General features: G+C 36.6%; 1 long non-coding RNA gene across 13 annotated transcripts in view; it reads left to right on the top strand.

Annotated features, from left to right (window-relative positions):
* The window catches only part of LOC136042354 (uncharacterized), a 169,490-nt gene that overhangs the window by 135,219 nt on the left and 12,356 nt on the right, over window positions 1-21,915 (top strand). For 9 of the 13 annotated variants that reach the window (XR_010621263.1, XR_010621262.1, XR_010621264.1 and 6 more), the window contains one exon: window positions 8,670-8,805. The exons of 3 other annotated variants lie outside the window; for them this stretch is intronic. This is a non-coding gene — a long non-coding RNA (uncharacterized LOC136042354). Of the gene's footprint in view, window positions 1-1,010; window positions 4,031-8,669; window positions 8,806-21,915 lie in introns of those variants that run through there. One more of the 13 variants, XR_010621273.1, reaches the window with a different exon arrangement.

The raw sequence follows: 21,915 nt of genomic DNA on the forward strand, positions 1-21,915 counted from the left end.
AGCTAAAAGAGCGAGGCGTTAAGGACGGGACAACCCATTTCATATACGGAGTAATTTCTGTTCGTTTTAAGTTTTAATGTCGCTCCTTACTTACAGTTAAAAAAACTAGTTTTTTTTATTTAATACAAGAAGGATCGGTTGGATGAGTTAGAAAATAAAACTTTAGATGCTAATGAAATTTTAGATTGTAAAATTGCTCAAGATAGTGTTGGGAAATGGCCTGAGCCAGTAAGAAAAAGTCAGTATGTCACAATTGATTTTCCGATACAGAAAAAAATTTAGAGTTTTGGTGTGTCTGAATGGGAATGCCACATTACGTCGTCGTCTAAGGATATTGAAAATTTTTTGTCGATTATGAGTAGTGTTGATGAATTGGGTATTCGTGAAACGTTTTTGTCCATGAACATCTGTCTCTCGCCTTACATTTTTCCAGGATACCAAATGATTTCAAATGTGAGAAATCGGATGAGACAAGGAGCTTTTTTGATGAAAAATGAAATACAATTTGAAGAGAGGGATAAGATAAGATAATATTTATTTTCAAAAGACTATAACAAGCTCTATAGAGCCGAATTCGCTTTATATGTCAGTAAAAGCTAAGAAAAAAAAAGAATCAAAACAGCACATTAAGTCAAACACTTAAAATTAAAAAGAAATTAAAAAAGCAAAATTATCAAAGATAAAGGGCAAATCAGTAAACTTAACAATTAAATTACAAATACATTGCAGTAAATAAAAAAATAAAAACGGCAATAGAGGAAAAGGGGAATTTGGCAAGTACATAATCACGAATTATTATTAAGGTGTTCCAGAATAAAGGGTATAAAACTTTTACGAAACCTCTCTGTAACAGCATGGATCGAAGAGTAAGTTGGGATTGCTAAGGAGGCTGACCGGGGGAGTGGGAGTCTAATGGGATTGTGAAAATCAGGGAGTAAGTCCTCAGTACGGGATTGCAAATGACTGATTTAGCGAAAAGCAGACAATTTTTTTTCCTCCTTTCTTTTAAGGTGGTAATGTGTGCAGCTTTAAGGAGGAAGGAGTATGGAATTTTGCCTTCTTTGTAAATGATCCTGAGCGAACGCTTTTAGACTGACTCGATTTTGTCACCAAGTTCATTTGAAAGTTGCGAATGCCAGACCGGACATGCATATTCCAATAACGGCCTGATAAAGGATAAGTAAACACGGAGGGAATGTATCTTAGGACAATTGAATTTGTTTAGCAGCTTAAAAATGGATAGTGAAACATTTGCTTGTTTAACAGTTTTGGGAACATGTGTGTACCACCTAAGATCATTCGAAATTGTGACACCAAGAAGCTTAATATGTTTCAAGGATCGACAAGTCATCCACATATTTCCATCTTTGGGGGAATTCTTTGCCAATTTCGTTAATCATGACAATAAATTTATTATCTATTTATTTATTTTCTTTATTTTCCTCGAAAAATAAGGAGAATGCTGAAAAGACAAATGATAACACTTACAATCAAAACCTATCAGACATTGATCAAACACTTAAAAAGAGAAGAAAAAAAGGATACGAAAACACTTGCTAAATAGTTTAGCCTATAAATCATCAAGAGCCAGAACTGTTACTAAAAATTGGAAATAAATTGTGGCCTAAAAGGTTATTTTTCGCCTTATCTTCAAATATTTTATATTTTTTCTTTATACAGACTACAGGATCCTTCACTTTATGCTCTAAAACAATATCAGTATTACTAAAAGAAAGGGGAAAACCAAGTAAATATTTACAAAATTTAAAATAAGAAACTTTAATGGCCGAAAGATCAGAAGGTCTGAAATTACGGAAGAGGAGGGACGGGAACAGTACGTGAGGCAGAGCAACAGCGCTATACATGCGACCAAGGACGTCCCGACGGTAAAGACCCCGAAAACTAATTAAAAGACCAAATGCCTTGCGTGGTTTCATCTGAACATGTTTAACCAGGACTGGTTTAAAATCTCTTTTTGTAGCAGCATAAGGTAATCCCAAATAACTGACTATTGGCGACGACTGAAAAATAACACCATTGCCGCAATCGAGAGTCGCCCTGACATTATCCTCTAAGCAATTTACAACAAAAATTGACATTTTTCAAAACTGATAAAAAGGCCCAAACCTTTTAAACAATTAATTTAAATATTAAAATTAGAAACAAGACTAGACTTGGACCGGCTTAGAAGGATAATGTCATCAGCATATGCAATGTAAGACAGATTTCGAGATAATGAAACAAAAGAGCAGGAAAGAGAATTAAGGGCAGTAGCTAAATATGAAATGAATATATAAGGAGAAATAATTCCTCCTTGTCTAATTCCTCTACCCACTTGAATTAATTTGGACTGAGATGAAGACGAACTCGGACAAATACGGATCTTTAATCCAGAATACCAAGAGCGAAGGACTCGAATAACAGCTAGGGGCAATCCAGCATGGATTATAGCGAGCAGTGCAGATGCATGAGAAATGTTATCAAAGGCCCCTTTGATATCAATCAAGAGGGCGTATAGCGGTTGACCAGAGATTCTCGCTTCTTCAATAACTTTGCTGAAAGATGCCTGGGCGTGTTCACATCCCAAACCTCTTTTGAAACGAACTTGATTAGAATCAGCGTCAAGAATTTCAAGAAGATCCTTCAAACACAACTCAAACACTTTCCCAGTCATAGAACCCCTAGTAATTGGCCTCCAGGAACTACAAGATGACAGGTCTTTTTCCAGCTCTTAGGAATAGGCGTAACTATGCCAATATAGAATGACGATGGTACTAAACCAGTAATAAGTAAAAGGTTGAAAAATGCCAGTAGAGTAAAAAGAAAAGAAGAAGGAGCAAGTTTAAGGTGATTAGCAAATACGCCATCATGATCCTTAGCCGAATGCGCCTTTAACGTTTTGATTGCTCCACAGAAATCCTGTAATCAGCTGAAAAATTCTTCAACCTTTCATCTAATTGCAACACAACACTGTTAGAATCGTGCGAAGTCGACAACTTAGAAAAATAATTTTCCCACTCTTTTAGCGATGGTGTGGAATTAGTATCAGGCATGTTAATCCGCCTATTGCCTCGGAGAACATTCCAAAGGAGATTCTTATCCTTGTCGTTATCAATATTTGAAGAAGCTTCTTCTATGACCAGGTTATTATGACGACAGAGCTCCGCTTGGAATTTGGCCTTTCTCTTTTTCATTAGCAAAGAAGCTGGATGCGAGTCTCTAGGCTTACCAAGCGCCCGCCATTCCCAATACGCTTGTTTTGCCGCCTTATTAGAATTTACCAAAAAAGGATTGAGGCCCCAAAAAGGTTTCTGCGCGCCCAACCTTATCCTATTAGTAGGAAAAACTGCCGCAGCACCATACTTTAAGCAATGGATTAATTCAAAATAAAGTCAATTAATAGTCAAAGAGGGATTACTGTCAGCATTGAGTAAACGGGGATCAAAGAGGGATTACTGTCAGCATTGAGCATTGAGTAAGCATTGAGTGTCAGCATGAAACAGCATTGAGTAAACGCATCAAAAGAAATATCATCATGGTAATCAGTCGGAAAATAACAATTAATTAAAACTACGTTTGAAAAACTACAAGCTAAAAAATTTGTATCAATTGCTAGAATAGTTGCATTAAGAGACTTGGGTAAAATAGTAGCTAAACCACCGGAGGGACGCCCACCAGTCGGTGTAGCGGGAACAGCAAAAATATCATGCTGAGTAGACAAACTAGAAAGCAGATTCAACGATTCAACGAATGATTAAGGAAGTGGTGTTCCTGAAGACATAATAACGATGATTTTTCATTCAAAAAACTGTGAAGTACAGATAATTTCCCTAACACACCATTTGAATTAAAGGACGTAACACGAAGTAATACATTCATTTACAAAACTTCTTTAAAATCGGACACCTAAAGCTGTAAACTGGATGATCATTCGAGCCACAAATGGCGCATTTAACTTGCGCTTGACATGGTGGGGCTTTAGTCGATATATGATTACCGCTACATCGGGCACATTTGAAACATTCAGATTTACATTGATTTTGAACATGGTTAAAACTTTGACATTTAAAACAACGCCCAGGCTTAATACGATCACGTTCCACTCGGAAAAGCTCATAACCGAATTTGATGCCATGTGTGATGTAACATGTATTCTTCTGTTTTAAAAATAACTCGCGATTTTCCTAGCCGATTAAACTCGATTATACCCGGAAAGTCCAATGCGTAGGCACTAACATCAAAATCAATGTCCACACTCCTGATAATTCCAAAAAAATCGCCGAGGTTTGGAAGTTATTATGCTTTCAGGAAAAATAACCTTTAGATCACAACTGAGCTTCGATGCATCTGGACATTGTACCGATACCATAACACTATCCTTAGTTGCTTTAACATAACGAATATTTGCACACCCTGTCTTATCAAATTCTTTCTTGCGGCAGACAGGATCCTTCAGTAGGAGAGCGGGTGGGTTTTTTATCACTATGGTCTCTAATGGGACAGTCTTTAGTGGGAGAGGCGGCCATTTATGGTGGGGCATAGTGGGGGGGATTGAGATCAAGATCATTGCCAGGCGCAATTTTTTTCTCTAAATTAGATTCGATACGCTCAATAGAAGACAGTGTTTTTTCAAGCTTTTGGGAATAGTCTTAAATAAGTTTATCACGCCGAACGCTGATGTCAGGCTTTAATACTGGACATTCATTAAAGCTCCGTGGGACGATTACAGGCCATATTAACTGTTTCGAATCAAGTTCTATGATGATACACATTATGTCCGAGGCAGTAGTCTTTTCAGCTGTTTTTCCTCTCCTTTCTTGCAATCTACCAGCTTTACGACACAGACTTGCGAGCAGCGTACATTCAACTCCTCTAAACGATAGAATCCTGCCATTGCGTTAGATATTTCATCAACACTTATTCATGCTTTCAACGAATCAAGAGCGAAGAATAATATCGAATTAACTACGACATGCGAAATTCCTGTCTCTGACACAAAAGTCTTATCAAAATCGCATGCATTGAGTGGCTGGTTTGTGAAGTCAGATATATTGTCACTTTCAGTGGGATGGTTATTTGGTCTTGAAATAGACTGGATTGACAGGTCCACACACCTTGACTGCATGAATTTTCGGCTATAAAATTGGTATTAGCAGGAATGGATTTTTGACTGCTGATTATCGGGGATATACAGGGATCAAACAGTTGGTGGTAACGAACTGTAGTAAGGAGCGACCCGGCCCAATAGTAAACGAAACTCTAAAAAACGGAATTTTGATGCTAAAATATACATCAAAAGAATCGGATTTTCATGCTGATTTTAAATATATAAGTTTCATCAACTTTAGTCTTTGTCATCAAAAGTTACGAGCCTGAGAAAATTTGCTTTATTTTGGAAAATAGGAGGAAACACCCCGTAAAAGTCAGAGAACCCTATAGCAAAAATTTCAAGCTCCTATCTACAAAAATGTGGAATTTCGTATTTTTTGCCAGAAGACAAATCACGGATGCGTGTTTATTTGTTTGTTTGTTTTTTGTTTTTTTTCCCAGGGGTCATCGTATCGACCAAGTGGTCCTAGAATGTCGCAAGAGGGCTCATTTTAACGGAAATGAAAAGTTCTAGTGCCCTTTTTAAGTGACCAAAAAAATTGGAGGGCACCTAGGTCCCCTCCCACGCTCATTTTTTCTCTAAAGTCAACAGATCAAAATTTCGAGATAGCCATTTTGTTCCGCATAGTCGAAAACCTTAATAACTATGTCTTTGGGAATGACTTACTCCCCCACAGTCCCTGGGGGAGGGGCTGCAAGTTACAAACTTTGACCAGGGTTTACATATAATAATCGTTATTGGGAAGTATAGAGACGTTTTCAGGGGGATTTTTTTGGTTTTGGGGGTGGGGCTGAGGGGAGGGGGCTATGTGGGTAAATCTTTCCTTGGAGAAATATGTCATGGGAGAAGAGAAATTCAATGAAAAGGGCACAGGGTTTTCTAAAACTACTAAAAAAAACGATAAAAAAATAAACATGAAAAAGTTTTTTCAATTAAGGAGAAAGTAAGGAGTAGCATTGAAGCGTAAAACGAACAGAGATTATTACGCATACGAGGGGCTCTAAATATACTTTAGCATAAATAGCGAGGTATTTAGGAGGAGATAAATACCTCGCTTTTATGCTAAAGTATTTTTAGTAATTTCAACTATTTACTCTACGGCCTTTCTGATTCAGGGGTCACTCTTAAAGAATTGAGACAAAACTTACAAATTAGTGTAAAGAGCGAGGCATTAACGAGGGTACAAACCCCCTTATATACATAATAAAAATATAAGAATATAAAAGTTTGTTACGTAAGTTAATTCTCCAGTTACGTATATTTTTTACTAATAGAAATGTTGGTTAAAAATTAAAACTTATAGTTGCCTTTTCATGTAACCGAAAAATTGGAGGGAAACTAGGCCTCCTTCCTTACCCCTTATTTCTCAAAATCGTCTGATCAAAACTAAGAGAAAGCCATTTAGCCAAAAAGGAATCAATATGCAAATTTCATTTTAATAATCTGTTAATCTGATTCAATACAAAAAATTCAATAAGATTGGACAAGTCCTATGGTGGAGAGCCAAAATCAAACATGCATTAATTCAAAAACGTTCAGAAATTAAATGAAAAAATAGTTTTTTTAACTAAGTAAGGAGCGACATTAAAACTTAAAACGAACAGAAATTACTCCGTATATCAAATGGGTTGTCCCCTCTTCAACGACTCGCTCTTTACGCTAAAGCTTTTAATTGTTTTAAAAAGTAGAATTGTGGCAAAGAGTCAAACTTTAGCGTAAAGAGCGAGACGTTGAAGAGGGGACAACCCATTTGATATACGGAGTAATTTCTGTTCGTTTTAAGTTTTAATGTCGCTCCTTACCTACAGTTAAAAGTTACAGTTTTTTCATTTAATTATTATTAGAGATGCAAGATTCATGAACTTCGTCGTTATTTGAACAGATTAAACAAATCCAACTCGGTTTTTCTGTACGCTCAATTTGGGAAATGCCTGCACACTGTGGGTGAAACATCTCGAGACATTTTGTGCATTGCCGGGTGATCCCCTTGCCACAAGATCGACCACAACCAGGACAAATAAATATTGACGTTTCTCACTCCTTAGGTCTGGGGTTAAATAAGCAAGGTCAAAAAAATAAAATCGCCTTTAGCGCTCCATTAAGCTTATAATGCAATAAAATCCTTCAGGTTAAATTTGCATCACAGTAGTGTGATCTGTTTGAAAGGAACGATAGAACAATATTTGCTAAAAGTGGGTCAATTTCAAAGTTATCATGTAGTAAACGAATCAGGATATTGTGGTCAACCAAGTCAAATGCTTTTTGGAAATCGACTAAAACCAGGTTTAGCCAAACATTTGGTTTCTCTAGTTCACTTAGGATCGTGTGAATCAAGTGTACAAGGTAATGGGTGGTGGAGGTTTTTCTTAAATTACCAAACTGTCGGATGTCAATGCGTGGTATAATTTTAATTTTAAGCCAGTCACAAAGGAACCCTTCGTAAAGCTTAGAAAAAACTGGAGTGAGTGTAATAAGACGCATGTTGGTTATAGTCAGACTGGAAGATTTCTTTGGGATGGGTGTTATAAAACCTAGTTTTCAGCAATTTGGGAATTTACCAGATTTTGTAATTTGGTTAAAAATATCAGATAAAGGTCCAGCAATTGTGTCTGAAAAGGCTTTAATCAAGTCAATTGGGATGTCTAATGGGCAAGTACTTGATTTTTTGAGCTTTCGGATTTTATTTACAACATCAGAGGGAGAAATTTGGGGGAAAGAGGTGAAGGGAGGAATAGTTTGACCTGAGCCAGTGAAAGGGGGGAGACTTTGTACTATGGACTTAAGATGCAGGTTCTAATCGTTGGTTATCTTGTAAGGGGGCTCAGGGAGATGAAAATTAACTTCAACAGGGTTTTTTCCGCAAATCTCTTTAATTTTCCTGTATCATTGTTTGGGCTTGTTAGAATACAGATCCTTAACCTTACTATTGTAATACTCAGAAGCTGCCTTTCTCAATTTTCTCTTCAGGAACTTTCTTAGATCTTTAGCCTGTGTGATATGTCCTTGCTTGAACAAATTGATTTTTTTCCTTATTAGTTTTTTAAAAGTCGCAGTAATGTAAGGTTTATCGGTAGAGCATATTTTAATTTTTTTCACCGGAAAATGGGCTTCATAATTACTCCTCAATAAATTTTGGAGGGACAAAGCCTTGAAGTCGACATCATTTGTTTGGTACACAGGGGACCAATTTTTACTAGTGATCCAAGAGCCAAAATTGTAGAGTCCTGAGTCAATTAGAGGTCTAAAGACGGTTTCAGTAATAGTAAAGGAATGTTTAACTGTAGCTAGTGGAGATAGGAGTAGGCTAAAGTGGTAACTACTTCTGAGAGGGGGAAGAATGGGGACGGGTCTGTAGAAATTTACAGACCATATTAAATCAAGAGTAGAATTGCCTTTGGTAGTAGGGACTTCTACAATTTGTTTTAGACTAAAAGTATTACATGTAGACTCAAGTTTTAATTCAATAGCATCACCTAAGAGGAAAATTCCAGCATATGGGTATTTAGATAGTACATAGTCAGCACTGCCATGCAATTTTTCAATAAAATAATTTTTTCAGCCGCTTTCGGCCCAGGAGAGTAGTAAAACAACACAGGACAATCAAATTGAAAGGACGTGGTAAGACCTTAGGTCGAACACAAACCCACAAAATTGGATGATTTATGCCTTTGGATTGAAGGCAAGGCTGAAATTTTGTGAGTAAAAATTGTAATTCATAAGGATAAAAAGATAGTAATTTGTTTGATTTATAAACCACCTAGTACTCCCTCGGTTGAGTTCCTTGATTTATTTGATGATTATTTATGTAAGCTTCCGTCTGAAAAAAAAAAAATGATTGTATAATCATGGGCGATTTTAATTTTGATTTGTTATGTTTGAATAGTTATAATTTAGATTTTTTAAAACTTGATGATATCCATCCGGGATCTGATCAATCTTCCTGTTACATGTATGATAAAGCAAAGGAGCCTGAATTATGAAAAGACTAGGCGTAAACTTAAAAGAGATCTTTGGCCGCCAAATTTACGTAAGTTCCCCGAACATATAAGCGTACTGTCGTGGAAGAAAGTGTATGAGGAATCGAATCCCTCGCGTGCCCTCGATAATTTTCTTGGAATAAATACCCCATATTGAGTCCCTTGCCCCTTGAAGCCTACTAGGAAAAAAGAATAAGATATCCCCCGAAAACCCTGGATTGATGATGAAACTGTTGAAGCTATAAATGCTCGGAACGCTTGCTTCTTCAAAAGATCTAGATTTGTGTTTAAAGATGTTGGTGTTGATATTTGGAACTCAATCCCAGAGTGTTAGGTGGTCTGAAAAACTTATGTTATTTAAAGGAAGAATGAAAAGGTATTTTTTAGGTAGTTTGTAAATTATGGTGGTTAAAATTTATTCCTCCTTTTTTTTTCTTTTTTTTTTTTTAGATGAGAGATAACTGTTTTGAGACTGCATAGTTTTTCGTCTGTTTTTTTTTTCTTTCTTTTTATGTATTTCTTTGATCTTGAATGGATGAGTTATCATTTATATGTTGTTGTTTGAGCAGCGTAATGTGTATCGTAGTATAATTTATGTAATCTTTTTTTGGTTGAAATAACTGCATACCTACCTACCTAGCTACCTTAAGTCAAACTTAAAACGAAACAGAAATTATTACCAACAGGATTATGGCAACTAAGAATTAAGTCTTTTGAACATTTCGCACTTTGTATAAAACAGAGCATTTCTTATTCTTTTCTTTAGATTATAAGATGAAAAAAATCCGTAAAATAAAATATGGAACCTTGATTTGTAGAAATTTCCAGGAATTAAAATCATTATACAAATTTTTGTAAACCTACAAAATTTGGTTTTTTGTAATTTTAGTTTTACTTTTCGTTAAAATGTTGACGAACTAAATACATTGTCCAAAATCCATACAGTTCTCCATAAACAAAAACTTCGAAACAACCGTTAAAAATTCTACACAGAGCCGTGTGAAAGAAGGCGGGGGCAGCCGAAGCTGCTCACCTGGGTACCATGGCAGAGCTTGGCAGCAGAAGTTGCAGCTAGGGGGGGGGGCTACCCACTTTGATCTAATTTTTCATTTTGATTCGACTTTTGATTCGGAATGATCACTTTAAAGAAGCTTGTACAAGGACAGATAAAGATGCAAAAATAATTTTTCAAGCCATTAACAATTTTAGTAATTTCACTTACTGTCACTGGCTTTAGAAACATAGACCTAACACAAGACGGCCTGAGGTAAGATCTAAAGTTCGGCTTATGTCGAGATACAGTAACGATGGAAGCAATATCCTTACCAACTCTACCGAAGAATGAAGTGAATGCTTCTTGGATATTATGCTCACCTTCTACAGCTTAACCACCAATGACTAGACTCAGTCATTGTGTCCAAAAATGAACACAAAACTACAAGCAAACTTTATCAAATTTGGAAACTGATCTTGCTGCAGACATTTATAAAACTCAATCAGATTTCCTTCTCTATACTTATCTTTCAGTCTGTCATCTGCCTGGAGATCAATAATTTCCATTTGAAATAGAGTTGAAAGATTTTCAGCATTGCAGTCATTGCAGCCTGATTTCATTTTCCTTGGCATCAAGGTCAGCAAATCGATCCTGAAACTGCTTTTTCAAGTCTGAGATTATTTAATTTGCAAATGAAGAAGGAAATTCAACTTTACTCTCTTTTTGAAATTTTTCACAACATGGAATATGAGCAAAATTCTTAACTTTCACCTGGCCTTCAAGTAGCGCAAGTTTTGCTCTGAATGCCTTGACATGAACAAAGTAGTTACTGATCAAATTTGTTTTGCCTTGCAATTTCAGATTGAAGTGATTCATATGACCTGTCATATCTGCAAAAAATGCCAATTTCCAAATCCATTCACAATCTGATAATAATGGCTGAGGTTTATTTTTCTCTGTGAGAAATAAATAAATTTGTGATCTGAGCTCAAAGAAATGCAGCCAAACCTTTCCACAACTATGCCATCTAACCGCTGTATAATAAGGCAAGTCAACAAACTCCGAATCAATTTCTTTCAAGAAATCACGAGACTGGCGACGGTTGAGTGCATGAGATCTAATGAAATTAACCACAGAAGCAAGGTTTCATGACACAAGACATATCAACATATTTTAGGCACAATGCTTGTTGATGGATAAGGCAATGCAGAAAAATGGGTTTTGAGAATCCTCCAACCTCGCAAGCAGTTGTAATTTGGCCAACCAAACCCCGTTTTGTCCCAGACATATTCTCTCCTCCATCAATTGTCACACACTGCACTTGTTTCCATTCCAGGTTATATTCTATTATAGTTTTACTTACTTCATTGAAAATGTCTTCCAGTTATTGTGCTGTGCATGCTGGGAACTGATGCTAATTCTTGGGTCACATTAAATTCACTATCAACCCCACGAATAAATACTAAGAGCTGAGAGGTTTCACACACATCAGTTGATTCATCCAAAGCAAGAGAATACCAGCAAAAGCTTTTTGTTTTTTCCTTCATTTGCCGAATTATGTCGCCTCCTAAATCATCAATTCTACGAGCAACAGTATTTGACCCAAGACTGTTATAGTTTGACTTACTTCTGTTATAGTTTGACTTACTTCATCGAAAATGTCTTTTCCAGTTTTTGTGCTGTGCAGCACAAGGGAGCCTAGTTGTCCTCTATTTTTTTTTTTAATTTCTGGTCAAATGAGCCCTTTCTCGATGTTCTAGGGCCACTGGGTCGATACCATCACCCCGATAAAAAGCAAACAAAAACTAACAAATAAACAGGCATCCGTTACCATTCTTCTCACGAAAAATACAAAAATCAACAGATAGGAGCTTGAAACCTCCATCTTAGGACATTCTCATACCCTGAATCTGATGGGAGATATATAGCATAATATGAGCTACACATTTGGACAAGGTTAAAAAAGTTGGGTTACGTTTGATTGGGCAAGTACTGTTAGTATCGTAAAAATGAAACATCAGAAGTGGAATCGCTAAATATATTGAATTATGCCTGTGCATTCTTTCGATTGTTTTATTTGTTTTTAGTTTTGTATTAAACTTTCCAGTACTTTTGATTTTGAAAAATTTATCGTGGAAAGAAAAAGGGTCTTCAGAAAGTATTTAAAATTTTCTCAAGATCAATTGCCAATTTAACTCAGCTTCCCACTTAAATCGCTGGACTATGCTTATGTAGTGCTTTCAAGACTTGTTTAATTGCAGTGAATTTTTACATGAATAACTCTTGTATGAACAATAGGATAAAATAAAGACCATGGAAACCAGAAAAAATCAAGAATTCACAATTTTTCTTTTGTCAGCCTACTAAGCTATTGTACTAAAATCTTGATTATCGCCTCTCCCCCCCCCTCTTCCACAGAATTTCCAGGCAAAATTTAGGCTCTTATTTTAAGGGAATTGTTTTAAATTTTTTAATTAATTAATAATTTCTTTTTGACTGTTATTAATTTATCATTAAAATTATTTAATTAATATTAATTATTATGATTTAATTATTTTGATTATATTTATCTAATGTACTTACACGTTATAGCAACCACACTCAAGTTCTTGATCAAAGTAAAACTGGCTGCTCTGTCTGCATTCAGAGATAGTTAGCTTAGTCTCAGTGAAATAAACGGTATGCGTGTAACTTACTACCATGTAACCAACCTCAAGCAACTGAACCCCTATAACTGAACCACCGCAGAACTGAACCCCCGTGCAACTGAATCCCGTGCAAGTGAACCCCGGTGTATCTAAAGTCCGTGAAGCTGAACCACAGTGCAGATCAATACTATTTAACTGAATCCCCCTTCAACTGAACCCCCGTGGATCTGAACCACCGTGAAGCTGAACCCCCGTGTAATTGAACCCCCGTGTAATTGAACCTCCTTGTAACTGAACCCCCGTGCAACTGAACCTACGTGCACACGACCCCCGTTAAGCTGAATCACCGTTGAACTGAACCACTGTTCCACTGTATTCCCGTTAAGCTGAATCCTCCTGTAACTGAACCCCCGTGCAACTGAACCACCGTACTCAGTTTTTCAACATTCGACAAATATGAGGCAATATTATTGGGTAAAACACAAGTTGGAATCTTTACATGCTCAAACTTGTTGGAATTGTTTGTTTTTTAAAGTAATTATGTAAAACACTATCAAGATGATTCACAAACAACCTCTGTTTTTTGTCACAAAAACAGAAAAAATCGGACGTCGCAAACCGTTAAAGCCAGATTTATTTTTCCTTTTTTATGTTTTATGTCTCCACCCTGTCATTTTCCGAAAATGCCCCTTCCCTAGAAAATACCCAAAACCACCCTTCCCACCGCTGGTTGGTTTCAAGTCACTATTGACTTATAAAAAGGACTAGAAATCTCAATTTCCGATCGAATGAGAATTGTCTGAAGTCCCTAAAACCATGAGACGGAGGCGGAGATGAGGAAGGGGATATATCCCCTCCTATACAGAATGAGTTCTGCTCATTTTGAGGTTTAATATCATTTCTTATTCTCATATTAACAGCTTGGGTCAGAGATATTCCCAGAAATCAAGAGAGATTAAATATCAGTTTCATATTTTTGATGTTCAAAGATTTTTATCCCTCACCAAAAATATAACTCCCCAAACTTAAGTCTTGGATAAGCCTCTGGGGATTTCATATTGAACAGTATTCATATAGGCTCGTGGAAAGATCTTTCCATTGAGAATTCTCTTTTGGGAAAGGGAATTTTCCCTTTGATTTTCTGGCATTATTTAAAAACTATCAGAATTAAATAAAAAATAACAAGTCTTTTCAACTGAAAATACGGAGCAACATTAAAACTTAAACAAACAGAAATTATGACGTATATGAAGAGGGTTGCCTCCTCCTCCATGTGCTCGACGTTAATTTTATTTTAGAACCCTTAAAAAGGTTATCAAACAGTTCATGGTAACGAACTGTAGCAAGGAGCGATTCGGTTCAATAGTAAACGAAACTCTAAAAAATGGATATTTGATACTAATAGATACATCAAAAGAATCGGCTTTTATGCTGATTAAATAAAAAAAAACTAGTTTTTTTTACTGAAAGTAAGGAGCGACATTAAAACTTAAAACGAACAGAAATTACTCCGTATATGAAATGGGTTGTCCCCTCCTCAACGCCTCACTCTTTATGCTAAAGTTTTTAATTCTTTGAAAAATTAGAATTGTGGCAAAGAGTCAAACTTTAGCGTAAAGAGCGAGGGATTACGGAGGGGAAAACCCATTTCATATACGGAGTAATTTCTGTTCGTTTTAAGTTTTAATGTCGCTCCTTACTTTCAGTTAAAAAAACTAGTTTTTTTTATTTAATTTCTGAATGTTTTTGAATTAATGCATGTTTGATTTTGGCTTTTTGCACACAAATTATTAAAATGAAATTTGCATACTAATTCTTTTTTTGGCTTAATGGCTTTCTCTTTATTTTGATCAGAAGATTTTGAGAAATAAGGAGTGGGGAAGGAGGCTTAGTTGCCCTCCAATTTTTCAGTTACTTAAAAAGTTAACTAGAACTTTTAATTTTTAACGAATGTTTTTATTAGTAAAAAATATACGTAACTTAAGAATTAACTTACGTAACAAACTTTTATATTCTTATATTTTTATTATGTATATGAGGGGGTTTGTCCCCTTGTTAATACCTCGCTCTTTATACTAAATCTTAAGTTTTGTCCCAATTCTTTAAGAATGACCCCTGAATCAGAAAGGCCGTAGAATAAGTAGTTGAAATTACTAAAAATACTTCAGCATAAAGAGCGGTGTATTTATCTCCTCCTAAATACCTCGCTCTTTATGCTAAAGAATTTTTAGAACCCCTCATATGCTTAATAATCTCTGTTCGTTTTAAGTTTTAATGCTACTCCTTACTTTCAATTGAAAAAACTTTTTCATGTTTATTTTTTCATTGTTCTTTTTTTATAGTAATGCTAGAAAATCCTGCACCCTTTTCATTGAGTTTCTGTTCCCCCCAGGACATATTCCTCCAAGGAAAGATCCTCCCACATGTCCCCCTCCCCTCAACCCAACCCCCCAAACCAAAAGAATCCCCCTGAAGACGCCTGTGCACTTCCCAATAACCATTACTGTATGTAAACACTGGTCAAAGTTTGTAACTTGCAGCCCCTCCCCCAGGGACTTTGGGGGAGTAATTCATCCCCACACACATAGTTATTATGGTTTTCGACTATGCGGAACAAAATGGCTATCTCAAAATTTTGATCCGTTGACTTTGGGAAAAAATGAGCATGGGAGGGGGCCTAGATGCCCTCCAATTTTTTGGTCACTTAGAAAGGGCGCTAGAACTTTTCATTTCCGTTAGAATGAGCCCTCTTGTGACATTCTAGGACCACTTGGTCGATATGATGACCCCTGGAAAAAAAAATAAATAAAAAATAAACACGCAACCGTGATCTGTCTTCTGTCAAAAAATGCGAAGTTCCACATTTTTGTAGATAGGAGCTTGAAACTTTTACAGCAGGTTTCTATGATACGTTGAATATGATGGTGTGATTTTCGTAAATTATATGACTTTTAGAGGGTGTTTCCCCCTAATTTCCAAAATAAGGTAAATTTTCTTGGGCTCTTAACTTTTGATGACAAAGATTAAATTTGATGAAACTTATATATTTAAAATCAGCATGAAAATCTGATTCTTTTGATGTATCTCTTAGCATCGAAATTCCTATTTTTATGGCACTTGGTATTAACGAAGTGACATATAGCAATCGCCAATTCTGTCGGTCTGTCTGTCTGACCATCTCATTCCCAATTTGACCATCTGGGGGGGGGGGATTGGGGGGCCGGTTAATTCGGAAAAAATAAAAAAAATGAAGTATTTTTAACTTATGAATGGGTGATGGGATCTTAATGAAATTTGATGCTTGGAATGATATTGTGTCTCAGAGCTCTTATTTTAAATCCCGACTGGATCTGATGACATTGGGGGGAGTTGGAGGGGAGAAACCTAAAATCTTGGAAAACATTTAGAGTGGAGGGATCGGGATGAAACTTGACGGGAAAATAGGCACAAGTCCCAGATACATGATTGGCATAATCAGAACGGATCCACTCTCTTTGGGGTAGTTGGGGGGGGGGGGTAACTCTGAAAAATTAGAAAAAATGAGGTATTTTTAACTTACGAACGGGTGATCGCATCTCAATGAAATTTGATGTTTAGAAGGATATCGTGTCTTGGAGATCTTGTTTTAAATCCCGACCGGATCTGGTGACACTGAGGGGGGGGGGAGTTGGGAGGGGGAAACCTAAAACTCGGAAAACACTTAGAGTGGAGGGATTGGAATGAAACTTGGTGGGAAAAATAAACACAAGCGCTAGATACATGATTGACATAAACGGAACGGATCCGCCCTCTTTGGAATAGTTGGGGGGGGGGGGTTATTTCTGAAAAATTAGAAAAAATGAGGTATTTTTAACTTACGAACAGGTGATCAGATCTCAATGAAATTTGATATTTAGAAGGATATCGTGGCTCACAGCCCTTATTCTAAACCCGACCAGATCTGGTGACATTGGGGGGGGGAGTTGGGAGGGGGAAACCTAAAACTTGAAAAACACTTAGAGTGGAGGGATCGGGATGATACTTGGTGGAAAAAATAATCACGAGTCCTAGATACATGATTGACATAACCGGAACGGATCCGCTCTCTTTGGGGTAGTTGGGGGAGGGGTTAATTCTGAAAAATTAGAAAAAATGAGGTATTATTAACTTACGAACGGGTTATCGGATCTCAATGAAATTTGATATTTAGAAGGATATCGTGTCTCAAAGCTCTTATTTTGAATCCTGACTGAATCTGGTGACGTTGGGGGAAGTTTGGGGTGGGGGAACCTAAAATCATGGAAAACGCTTAGATTGGAGGGATCGGGATGAAACTTGGTGGGAATAATAAGCAGAAGTCCTACATACGTGATTTATATAATTGGAACGGATCCGATCTATTGGGGGGGGATGTTAATTCTGAAAAATAAGAAAAAATGACGTATTTTTAACTTACGAAGGAGTGATCGGACCTTCATGAAACTTCATATTTAGAAGGACCTCGTAACTCAGATCTCTTATTTTAAATCTCAACCGGATCAAGCGTAATTGGGGGGGGGGGGCAGTTTGGGGGGGACCGGAAATCTTAGAAAATACTTAAAGCGGTGAGATCAGGATGAAACTGGATGGGAAGAATAAAAACCTGTCTAAGATACGTGACTGACATAACCGGACCAGATCTGCTCTCTTTGTTGGAATTGGAGGGGGGGTAGTTTTGAAAATTTAGGTATTTGTAACTTACGAAAGGGTGACCAGATCTTAATGAAATTTGATATTTAGAAGGATCTTGTGCTTTAAAGTTCTTACTTTAAATTCTGATCAGATCCTGTGACATTGGGGGGAATTGGAGGGGGAAACCGGAATTCTTGGAAAACGTAAAAATTGGGGTATTTTTATCTTACGAATAGATGATCGGATCTTAATGAAATTTGATTTTTAGAAAGAATTCATGTCTCAGAGCTCTTATTTCAAATCCCGACCAGATCGTTTGACATTGGGGGGAGTTGGAGGGGGAAATCTTGGAAAAACACTTGGAGTGTAGGAATCGGGATGAAGCTTGGTGGATAGAATAAGCAAATGTTCTTGATACGTGATTGATAGAATCGTACTGGATTCGCACTCTTTGGGGAATTTGGGGGGAGGGGTTCAGTGATTTGGCGAGTTTGGTGTTTCTGGACGTGCTAGGACGATGAAAATTGATAGGCGTGTTAGGGAGCTGCACAATTTGACTTGATAAAGTCGTTTTCCCAGATTCGACCATCTGGGGGGCTAAAGGGAGAGGAAAAATTAGAAAAAATTAGGTATTTATAACTTACGAGTGGGTGATCGGATCTTAATGAATTTTGATATTTAGAAGGACATCATGACTCAGAGCTCTTATTTTAAATCCTGACCGGCATTAAGCCTCTTATTTTCCTTTTTAAATCAATCTATTGATTCATAGAATTTTGTTAGAGCTCATACCATATGATCTCTTGGCTCTTAGCTCTTCTCGCCTCGTCACAAGTGCCATATGAGCTCTTAGCTCTTGTTAGAGTTTTGTTTACTATTGAGCCGGGTCGCTCCTTACTTCAGTTTGTTACCACGAACTGTTTGATTTTAAATATATAGGTTTCATCAAATTTAGTCTTACTCATCAAAATTTACGGGCCTGAGAAAATTTGCCTTATTTTGGAAAATAGGGGGAAACACCCTCTAGAAGTCATGTAATTTACGAAAATCACACCATCATAATTAACGTATCAGAGAAACCTACTGTAAAAGTTTCAAGCTCCTATCTACAAAAATGTGGAACTTTGAATTTTTTGCCACAAGACCGATCACGGGTGCGTGTTTATTTGTTGTTTTTTTGTTTTTTATTTTTTTTCTAGGGGTGGTCGTATTGACCAAGTAGTCCTAGAATGTTGCGAGAGGACTCATTATAATGGAAATTAAAAGTTCTAGTGCCCTTTCTAAGTGACTAAGAAAATTGAAGGCCACCTAGGCCTCCTCCCACGCTTATTTTTTACTAGAGTCAACAAATCAAAATTTTAAGATAGAGATTTTGTTCAGAATAGTCAAAAAACATAAATTTATGTCTTTGGGGCTGACTTACTCCCCCACAGTCCCCAGGGGAGGGGCTGCAAGTTGCAAACTTTGACCAATTTTTACATACTGTAATGGTTTTTGGGGAAGGGTACAAACGCTTTCAGGGGGATTCTGTAGTGGAGGGGGGGGGGGTTGAGGGGAGTGGGCTACGTGGGAGGATCTTCTTTTAAAGCAATTTGTCATAGGGGAAGAGGAATTCCATGAAAGTCTCGCATGATTTTCTAGCATTATTTTAAAAAACAATGAAAAATAAACATAAAAAAGTTTTTCAACTGAAAGTAAGGAACAGCATTAAAACTTAAAATGAATAGGTATTATTACGCATATGAGGGATTCATCTCCACCTAAGTACCTCGCTCTTTACGCTAAAGTATTTTTAGTAATTTCAACTTTTTATTCTACGGCCTTTGTGATTCAGGGGTCATTCTTAAAGAATTGGGACAAAATTAAAGCTTTAGTATAAAGAGCAAGGTATTAACGAGGGGCCAAACCCCCTCATATACCTAATAAAAATGTACGAATATAGAAGTTTGTTACACAGCCTAAGTTAATTCGTAAGTTACGTATATTTTATACTAATAACGCTCGTTAAAACTAAAAAAATCTAATTGCCTTTTTAAGTAACCGAAACATTGGAGGACAACTAGCCTTCTTTCCAACCCCTTTTTCTCTAAATCGTCTGATCAAAACTAAGAGAAAGCCATCTAGCAAAAAAAACAACAACAATAATACCCAAATTTTGTTTTAATTATTCATGTGCAAAGAGCCAAAATCAAACATACATAAATTTAAAAACATTCAGAAATACAATAAAAAAACAAGTTTTTTTTAGCTGAAAGTAAGGAGCGGCATTAAAATTTAAAACGAACAGAAATTTCTCCGTGTATGAAAGGGCCCGTTCCCTCCTCAACGCCCCGCTATTTACGCTGGATCACAAATCAATCATCCTAATTTTTAGTTGTGGATTAGTTTGATTATCCCTCATGTATATCATGCCGCGGGATTTGGAGGGGATATGGCTTTGTGAAGTTTCTTTTTAGAAGTGATGTTTCTTGTCAATATATAAATATGTTCTTCTAGTTATTAGGAAATATTTGAATTAAATATATACAACCATCACCGCTCGTGTCTATAGCTCATGCGATGTTTTTCAAGAGCCAAAATATTGTTAGTAATATATCTTCAAAATACACAGTACTGTATCAGGATGCACTAATCCACGAATTTTGATTTTCTTTTGTGGAAAAAGATAGTTCCTTTTCAACTTGGCTTTTTGAACACATTTTTCCGGTCCGGTCTCTGCTGTTTCACTCATAAATAAAATAAAACCATGTTTTGTATACCAAAATATGGAAATTAAAAGTTCTAGTGCCTTTTCTAAGTGACTAAGAAAATTGAAGGGCACCTAGGCCTCCTCCCAAGCTTATTTTTTACTAGAGTCAACAGATCAAAATTTTAAGATAGCCATTTTTTTCAGAATAGTAAAAAAACATAAAAGTTATGTCTTTGGGGCTGACTTACTCCCCCACAGTCCACGGGGGAGGGGCTGCAAGTTGCAAACTTTGACGAATTTTTACATACTGTAATGGTTTTTGGGGAAGGGTACAGACGTTTTCAGGGGGATTTTTTAGTGGAGGGGGGTTGAGGGGAGTGGGCTACGTGGGAGGATCTTCTTTTAAAGCAATTTGTCATAGGGGAAGAGAAATTCCATGAAAGTGGCGCATGATTTTCTAGCATTATTTTAAAAAAACAATGAAAAATAAACATGAAAAAGTTTTTCAACTGAAAGTAAGGAACAGCATTAAAACTTAAAATGAACAGGTATTATTACGCATATGAGGGATTCATCTCCACCTAAGTACCTCGCTCTTTACGCTAAAGTATTTTTAGTAATTTCAACTTTTTATTCGACGGCCTTTGCGATTCAGGGGTCATTCTTAAAGAATTGGGACAAAATTAAAGCTTTAGTGTAAAGAGCAAGGTATTAACTAGGGGCCAAACACCCTCATATACATAATAAAAATGTACGAATATAGAAGTTTGTTACACAGCCTAAGTTAATCCGTAAGTTACGTATATTTTCTACTAATAAAACGCTCGTTGAAACTAAAAAAATCTAATTACCTTTTTAAGTAACCGAAACATTGGAGGAAAACTAGGTCTTCTTTCCAACCCCTTTTTCTCAAAATCGTCTGATCAAAACTAAGAGAAAGCCATCTAGCAAAAAAAAAAAAAAATCAAATTTTCCGGTCTCTGCTGTTCCACTCATAAATAAAATAAAACCATGTTTTGTATACCACAGTTGTAATCATGAAATTGTGGGAATTGCTAGTTTTTTTTTTGCTGATTTGGTTTGTATTGGATTTTCTTAAAATAAGTTGAATAGCTTCATCCTAGAAAAAATGAAGTATTTTTAACTTATGAGCGGGTGATTGGATCTTAATGAAATTTGATGTTTGGAATGATATTGTGTCTCAGAGCTCTTATTTTAAATCCCGACCGGATCTGATGACATTGGGGGGAGTTGGAGGGGGAAAATCTAAAGTCCCGGTTTTGCTACTTTAGGCACTTCCAGGTAAGCTAGGACGATGAAATTTGGCAAACGTATCAGGGACCGGAACAGATTAAATTAGAAATAGTCGTTTTCCCGATTTGACCATCTGGGGGGGGGGGCGCGATTAATTCGGAAAAAATAGAAAAAATGAAGTATTTTTAACTTATGAGCGGTTGATGGGATCTTAATGAAATTTGATGTTTGGAATGATATTGTGTCTCAGAGCTCTTATTTTAAATCCCGACCGGGTCTGATGACATTGGGGGGAGTTGGAGGGGGAAAACCTAAAATCTTGGAAAACACTTAGAGTGGAGGGATCGGGATGAAACTTGATGGGAAAAATAAGCGCAAGTCCCAGATGCATGATTAACATAATCGGAACTGATTCGCTCTCTTTGGGGTAGTTGGGGGGGGGGAGTAATTCTTAAAAATTAGAAAAATGAGGTATTTTCAACTTACGAACGGGTGATCGGATCTCAATGAAATTTGATGTTTAGAATGATATCGTGTCTTAGAGCTCTCATTTAAAATCTCGACCGGATCTGGTGATGGGGGCGGGGAGTTGG

This window comes from Artemia franciscana, unplaced genomic scaffold, assembly GCF_032884065.1.
Source record: "Artemia franciscana unplaced genomic scaffold, ASM3288406v1 Scaffold_1170, whole genome shotgun sequence".
NCBI classification, from domain to species: Eukaryota; Metazoa; Arthropoda; class Branchiopoda; order Anostraca; family Artemiidae; genus Artemia; species Artemia franciscana.